Below are 5806 nucleotides of genomic sequence, written 5' to 3'. Positions count from 1 at the left end.
AAGAATAAGATTTATGTTATGCTTATCCTCATCAAATTAAATTGATGACAAGCAAAGGATTTTTGCATACTACTTATTCTCGAAAAGGATTGAGAAGTGACATGTCGCAAACTTGAGAAGGTCTTCATGAACCACCGGTAGGATTGGAAAGACACGAATGGATTGAAATGATAATCAAAGAAAAAGAATCTTGGACGAACCACCGTAAGAATTCGAAAATGATTGATGAAAGAGAAAGAATCACCGGGAAGAATCAATATGTTTGAGGGGGATTTAGATGCAAAAGAACAAATAGATCATGAGCTGATTAAAGAACACTTGAACGAAACACCTGGATAAATAGAGAATGATAACTGGAATGATGGCCTCCGGTGAAAAGAAACGGGAAAACAACTTTTGACATGCTCCGCATGGTTGAGAAAAGGAATTTCCGACAAACGGAATAATTTGAGAGAATAACATGAAGCCAGAACCACGAGACGTGGAGAGAATAGACAAGATTTAGAGGAAAACTCTTGTTCGGTCTTCAAATGACGACGAGAAACATCACCAAAATTACTTAGATTCTCCGAGAGAATGAAAAGCGAAGGGGTTGAGCCAACAATGAAAAGAATTTGAACGAGATCTTGGAAAGGCATCTGACTGATGGGATCCATTCTTACATCACGCTTGAAAAGAATTTGAGAATAGCTCTGAGGGAATTAGAAGAGTCAGGTAAGATCCTGTAAAAGACTTGTGGGTTAGGGCCCACTGAAGAGAGAACACCATTGAAAAGGATGATGAACAGATAGATGAAGCACCGGAACAATTGAAATATTTGAATGAGGTGACAACCTCGAATTAATTCAAAGACAGACGAATCTTCTGAGATGTATTGAACACTCCGGAAGGATAACTGGTGAGAGGAGAATGAGCAGGGAAGGAACTTGAGCTGAGGGAAAGAATGTGATCAACTGGAAAAACTTGAATTCGGATCCACCGGAAAGAAAAAGAGATGAAGAATGTCCACCGAGACGAGAATTCACCGGTTGAAATAATTGAGGAAAGACTGAAGATACTCTGCACGAATGAAAATTGATGTTCGAACGAGATTCAAGCTCCAGAAAGAAGAGGGTGGGAGGGCGGGAAAACAAAGGCAACTTGGAAGGGGGAACCGACGAATATCTTGAAGAGAAAACACCGGTTGAAATCATTGAGGAAAGAAAGCAAAGGCTTCGCACGAGTAGGATGGATACTCGATTACGGACTCCGGTTCTGATTAGAAGAACAGGGAGGGCAGGTGGGAAAGAAAACAACTGAGGATTGAACTCAAAGATGAAGAGGCTCGAGTCAACTTGACGAGAAATGCACCGGATGAAAAGAGCTGAGAACCAACGATCGAAAAACCAACTGCGTGATCCTAAAGAAAATTTGAAAGGGGAAGAGGAGTAATTCAAAACACCTACATCAAGATTTCTCACCAGAGCGACAAAGGGGCTGAGGAGTAAAAAGAATTCCTACTCTCCGATATAACTAGACTCCGAAAACAGTTTTCTTGAAGACTCAACAACGGCCAAGCTACCGATCGATCAAGGGGTCCTAGGGTCGGTCGAGGCTCTGATACCAACTTGTCACGCCCAATATGCGACCCTATCCAAAAGGAACTCGAAGGTCCCACCAAGGATAGACCCGCATATTGAAACGCTTTTGCAAGGTGGATATCATTACATCAACATTACATAATAGATGGGGATACATATATAAGGCATACAATGCCACACGAATACAACATCACAATACATCAGAGCATCATCCGACTACGGATGAAACACAAACAGAAACTCAAACGACATCCACCCTGCTAGCCTAGGCTGCCGACCTGGAACCTATCCCCTGATCGAAGAAGAAGCAGAAGAAGAACTCCAAGACAAGCAAACAACGCTCTCGCGTCAAGATCATCGCACAACCTGTACCTGCAACTCTTGTTGTACTAATCTGTGAGCCATGAGGACTCAGCAATCCCATTACCATGGGTATCAAGACTAGCAAAGCTTAAAAGGAAAGGAAGGGGCAAAGTGGTGAGGTTGCAGCAGCGACTAAGCATATATGGTGGCTAACATACGCAAATAAGAGCGAGAAGAGAGCAAGCGGAACGGCCGTCAACTAGTAATGATCAAGAAGTGATCCTGAACTCCTACTTATGTCAAACATAACCCAGAAACCGTGTTCACTTCCCGGACTCCGCCGAAAAGAGACCATCATGGCTACACACGCGGTTGATGCGTTTTAATTCGGATCTGGTGTCAAGTTATCTACAACCGGACATTAACAAATTCCCATCTGCCTATAACCGCAGGCACGGCTTTCGAAAGATTATACCCTGCAGGGGTGTCCCAACTTAGCCCATGACAAGCTCTCGCGATCAACGAAGGATATACCTTCTCCCAGGAAGACCCGATCAGACTCGGAATCCTGGTTTACAAGACATTTCGACAATGGTAAAACAAGACTAGCAAGGCCGCCCGATGCGCCGACAATCCCGATAGGAGCCGCACATATCTCGTTCTCGGGGCAACACCGGATGAACACTACGTACAACTAAAACCAGACCTCGAGTTTCCCCGAGGTGGCGCTGCAAGTGGCTCTGATTCGGACCAACACTTAGACAAGCACTGGCCCGGGGGGCTATAATAAAGATGACCCTTGGGATGCACAACTCCCAAGGGAAAAAGGGCTAGATGAGGCAAATGGTAAAACCAATGTTGGGCCTTGCTGGAGGAGTTTTATTCAAAGCGAACTGTCATGGGGGTTCCATAAATCACCCGACCGCGTAAGGAACGCACAATCCGAGAACATAACACCGGTATGATGGAAACTAGGGCGGCAAGAGTGGAACAAAACACCAGGCAAAAGGCCGAGCCTTCCACCCTTTACCAAATATATAGATGCATTAATAATATAAGAGATATTGTGATATCCCAACCAAAAATCCTGTCTACCATGGAGCAATCTTCAACTTCACCTGCAACTAACAATGCTATAAGAGGGGCTGAGCAAAGCGGTAACATAGCCAAGCAACGGTTTGCATAGGAAAGGTGTCAAAGGTTAGAGGTTCATGGCAATATGGGAGGCTTGATAAATAGGTGATAGGTAGCGCAGCAAAGCGGTAGAACGAAGCAACTAGCATAGCAATGATAGTAGTGAGATCCAGGGTAGCGGTCATCTTGCCTGAAATCCCGCAAGGAAGAAGAACGAGTCCATGAAGAAGACGAACGGATGAAGCCGAACCAAGCGTAGACGAACGAATCCTCACGATCGCAACGAAACGGGAACTATCGAAAAGAAGCACACAACATGGTAAACACACCACACATGAACAAGGCATGATGCACAACAAGCATGATGCATGACAAGGCTACATGAAGCTACTCATGGCAAGAGATGATGCAAACAAGAACAACACATCAAGGCAAGTTTAAATGAGGCCGGGAACAACATATAACAATTCCGGTAAGTCCTCATATGCAAATTTCGAAGTTGGTTCAGATCTGAATAAACCTTATGTTCAAGTTGTTAAACAGCAAGTTAAGATGCACCAAGATGATCTACACGAGATTCTAGTCAAGTTACATATAAAGTTCATTAGATTTGGAGCTACGGCCTAGAAGATATGAGCAAAACAAGGTAAACATGGCATTGATGCAAAATGCACCCAAACATCAAGAAAACACCTCAAAACATGGATGCAACATGATAATATAAAAATACATGCAATTCTAAGCAAGTTTCATATAGAGCACACTCAAAACAGAGCAACGTTTCAACACATGCACTCTATACAAGTTTAAAGGTCAAGCTGTCCAAAACGGCAACTAGGCATATTGCAAGCATCAAAACAACATGCTACAGCACCCCAACATGAAAACAAAAGGCATGGACATGAAGTACATGTAAAGCATAACAAAACATGAACACTGAGCTATCTCCATAAATCAATAGAACATACTCAAACACACATGGTGAGATTGCAAGTTATAACAATTTCAGACTTTGCAGAAGATAACATCAGGATGCAATGTTTAGAGCTATCAAACAACATGTTACAGGAACTTAACATGGCAAAAAAAGGCATGGCATGAACCTACTAATTTCATAGATCAAAAGTCCTTTATTGACCATGAGCCAAAAAGGATCAGAAAATATGATGGCACCCACGTAAACATAGCAAGTTATATTACAGATTCAAACATGGCAGAAACAGAATTATGAAGGCATGTTGGTGAGCTTGTACCACTCACCACAGAGCAATACATGGCAAGGCAAGGCACCCAACAGTAAGAAGGCATGTTTGTGAAGCTAAGAATGACAAGATCAAGTTCATAGGGTGCATGGAACACTAGGAAAACACATGGCAACAACTGAACTTAATGTTAACAGGCTGACAGAAACATTATCAAGCAACTTTGGAGCAAGATATGAACAAGCTACAACAAGGTATAATTGCAACCAGGGGCATGGATGGATAGAGCATAACATGTAGAACAACACATATTTAGTGAACATCTCCAGATTATGCATAGAATGACTAGTAGCAGCAAGTTTACATAGCATCACGAAATAACAGATTCAGCCTAGCCAAACAGTAACAGCAAGTACACTACTTAACAAGCTCGATTCACTCACCACAAGTCATTGCATGACAAGATAAGCATAGCATCATCAAGAAGACATGTTTGTGGAACAAACCAAGGCAAGAACAAGTTCATAGCATGCAAGGATCGACTACAACAACCTTGGCAAAATTGAATAACATGTAAACAATCTGCCAGGAAACATTTTGAAGCAAAAGTAGAGCACTCAAATGACATGGTAGACTACTCCATAATTGCAAACAAGGCCATGAATGGATAGAGAACAACCATATGTTCAAAACATCCTTACTGAAGTATCTCAAAATATGCATGGATCTCTCTGTAGCATCAAGTTTACATGGCATAAAAACAACAGCAGAACAGGGACTGAAATCAGCAACATCACGATGCCTAGTTTGCATGCTTGTGCTAGCCACCACATTGATCACAAAAATACATGGCATACACCCCTGTAAAGAAGACATGGCATAGTTCAAAACACATGTAGACATCAACCTCATAGGGTGCACACATCAATCATGGCAAAAATGACAAATGAGCTTGTTCTGTTAACAAACAACAGAAAACATCATGAAGCACTCTTGCAACGATGATTCAGGCATCAAGATGACCTCAAATGAATATGATGCAATGGAATGAAATGAAGTACTCGTTGAGACAAACAATTATACATATAACACGCACGAAACGGAGGTACGGATGCAGAGATACGGCATGACGAACATGGCATGATAATTAACACAGACTGGGGACTTGGCAGTTTTTTCAAAAAAAAACTACAGATGAGCGTAAAATACTATATCTCGCATGGGGCGGGGTTTAGATGGTGCTCACATTGGGCTAAGCCCGGGAAGGAGGAGGAGGCAGGCCGGCTTGGGGAGATGGGCCGGGAAGGCCGACGCCCACGCGGGGGGAGGAGCTCGGCCCCGACCGGCTGCCGAGGTCGAGGCGAGGGGCGGCGGCGCCGATGAACCATATCGGCGGCGGCTTGATCCCGCCCGGATCTCGCCGGATCCGGGCACGCAGCGGCGGGGAGGAGGGATCCGGGAGGCGGCGAGGAGGTGCGTCGCTCGGGGCGATGGGGAGGCGCAGGGCGACCCGCGGCGAAGAGGCGTGGCGAAGTCCGGCGATGGGGCGCCGGGGATGGCGCGGCCGGAGGATGGCGCCGGCGGGAG

This window comes from Triticum dicoccoides, chromosome 2B (assembly GCF_002162155.2).
Source record: "Triticum dicoccoides isolate Atlit2015 ecotype Zavitan chromosome 2B, WEW_v2.0, whole genome shotgun sequence".
Lineage (NCBI taxonomy): Eukaryota > Viridiplantae > Streptophyta > Magnoliopsida > Poales > Poaceae > Triticum > Triticum dicoccoides.
This window is presented reverse-complemented; position numbering follows the sequence as displayed.